This window comes from Ailuropoda melanoleuca, chromosome 13, assembly GCF_002007445.2.
Source record: "Ailuropoda melanoleuca isolate Jingjing chromosome 13, ASM200744v2, whole genome shotgun sequence".
In the NCBI taxonomy this organism is placed as follows: Eukaryota; Metazoa; Chordata; class Mammalia; order Carnivora; family Ursidae; genus Ailuropoda; species Ailuropoda melanoleuca.
This window is the reverse complement of record NC_048230.1, coordinates 61,934,524-61,937,589: the sequence shown is the minus strand read 5'-3', so window position 1 is coordinate 61,937,589 and position 3,066 is coordinate 61,934,524.

Sequence of the window (3,066 nt, the reverse complement as noted above, 5' to 3'; positions counted from 1 at the left end):
GGGTCAAAGGGCATGCATAATTTTATATAGAGATCATCCAATAACCTTCCAGAACAGTTATTCCAATAAATACTGCTACCTGCAATGTGTTAGATTGCTCACGTCTTCCGCATCCTCACCACCTTTTAAGTATCACTGTTTTTATTTTTTGAAGATTTTATTTATTCATTTGAGAGAGAGACAGAGAAAGCACAAGCAGGGGGAGGGGTAGAGGGAGGAGAAGCAGACACCCCGCTGAGCAGGGAGCCTGACAGGGGACTCTGATCCCAGGACCTGAGATCATGACCTGAGCCGAAGGCAGACGCTTAGCCATCTGAGCCACCCAGGTGCCCCTGGTTGTTTTTAATCTTTATCAGTTTAACTGGCAAAACACAGAGGCCAACTATTTTAATTTGAAGTTACTAACCTAGCCGAAGTTGAAAGTTTTTCATCAACTCAACTGGCCACTGGCATTTCTTCATTTGTAAATTACTTGTTCATATACTTCACTCATTTTATGATCAAGCTGTTTTCTCCACTCTTACTGGTAAGTGCTCTTAAAATGGTAAAGACATTAACTCATTTTCTCTATTCTTAGACACTTCTCTGGTTTCCTTTCACCTGTGAAATCATTTCTGCCATATGGACACAGCCAAGTATCAAGTGAAATCTGTAAATCATTGCCCATTCTGGCAGGACTGCCTACAGAAATTATCTGATACTCTGGTATTTGATACTGCAGAAGAAATAAATATTCACCTGCATCGGCTTCTGATTCTCTTGTTAAATTATGAATACATTTAAATCTTTAATTCATCTAGAAAAAATTTTAATGTATAATGTGGCATATGAATCTAACTCTATTTTACTTTTTCAAGTATTTTCATTATTGTTCCAGCACCACTGAATAATCCCTCTACTCCTTAATAACCACCGTATATCAAATGCTTACATATACATAAGTCTATTTCTGAGTTTTTTGCTGTTCCATTGAACTATGTGTCTAAATATATCAGTACCAAATACTGTAATATGGATCTGAGCAGAGCATAATTAGTGGTAATGCTAGAGATTAGTTCAGGAAATAGATGGAGTTTAAATTGCTGTCCTCTCTCTTTCTAGCTAGATGGCCTTGGGAAAGTTTGCTAATGTCTTAGTGCTTCAGTTTCTTCAACAACAAAACATCAGTAATAATCATCTCTTCTTCATACAACTGTTGTGAAAATTACAATGCCTTCATGGATATGAAATGCTTTGAGCAACACCTGACATATAGTGGGTGCTCAGTGTTAGTCACTGCACAGGTTCCTAGGGTGGTTATAAAATACCGCCAATTGGGCAGCCTACACGATGTACTGCCTCACTGTTCTGGACGCCAGAAATCAGAAACCGGCACATTGGTGTGTAGGGTTGGTTCCTCCTGAGGTCATGGGAGAAAATCTCTCCAGCTGCTGGTGGTTTGCCAGAAATTTTTGGTGTTCCCTGGCTTAAAAATGCATGACTCCAGTCTCTGCCATCATATTCACACAACGTTGTCTTGTCTGTGTCTTAGCCTCAGAATGTGCCCTTTCTATAAGGGCACCACCGATGACACATCAAGCCCCACCCTAAGGACTTCATCTTCACCTGGTTAATCTCCCAAGACCCTATTTCCAATAAGGTGACATTCGAAGGCACTGAAAGTTGGGACTTCAACATATAGCCTTTTGGAGAACACAATTCAACCTATAATAGCCATTATTTATTATACCTTTTCCATGTTGATTGACAGAAGTATTAAGCAATTTAGTCCTCCTAACAATTTTGTCAATGCTTCTAAAATTCCATAGCAAATGATGACATTAGCTTTAGATTTAGAAAAAGTTGGGGCACCTGGGTGGCACATTCAATTAGGTGATTGACTCTTGGTCTCGGCTCAGGTCATGATCTCAGGGGGAGACTGAGATTCTTTCTGCTTGAGATTCTCTCTCTCCCCCTGTGCCTCTGCCCCTCCCCACTGCCCTCGCACTCTCTCTCAAATGAATCTTTTAAAAATAGAAATTTATTTTTTTTTAAGATTGTACTTATTTATTTGAGAGAGAGAATGAGAACAAGTGGGAGGCAGCAGGAAGAGGGAGAAGCAGGCTCCCTGCTGAGCAAGGAGCCCAAGGCAGGACTTGATCCCAGGACCCTGGGATCATGACCTGAACTGAAGTCAGATGCTTCACTGACTGAGCCACCCAGGTGTCCCCCAGAAAAAATATATATATATATTTAGAAAAAGTTTTGTGGTTTTTTTCCCCATTGTTGTTGTTTTAGTATTACAAGGGCTTTCCTCTCAATTTCTAGTTGACCAAAGCGTTTGGTGTGTTGGGTTGCTGTTAATTTTTAAATCAGAATGGGTATTGGATTTTATCAAAAGCCTTTTGAGACCACTGAATTAATCACAGGGTTGTTCTATTTTGATTTGTCAACATGACAAATATTATTTAGTTTCCTCATGTTGAATTTTCCCTACATTTCCAGGGTAAATCCTGTTGTATAGGGTTGTATTATTCTTTAACACATACTACTGAATTTGCACGTTTTTATTTTGTTGTTTTGTTATGATGGTTGCATCCATCCTCACTTGTGAAAATGCCCCATACACTCTCCCCTTGACAAATTTCAGAACCAGGACTGCTTTTGCTTTCTCGGGAAAGAGATTTGTGGATCAACCCTAAGGTGAATACCTTCAATCTAATCCCATCACTGTACCAAGTAAAACTATTCTGAGTGTGAGTCAGAAAGATGGCACCTTTTCTAGTTCCTAGCCTGGTACATTCTTTTGTCACATCAATTCATTTGAAGGAAGACAGAATGTTTAGAGACCTGCGCTCCAATCCCCATCCTCCTCAGAAGCCTGGCCCACCACACACATTTGAATGAATCACCCATGAAGGCAAGGCCAGTTAGCTCCATAACTCCTTGGATCCTTAGAACCCAGTTCAAACATCAAATACAGAATGCTACTTAGCAATAAAAAGGAACCAATTAATGACGAATGCTACATCACAGACAAGAATCAAACATTTATGTTAACTGAAAGTAGCTAGGTTCCCAAAGCTA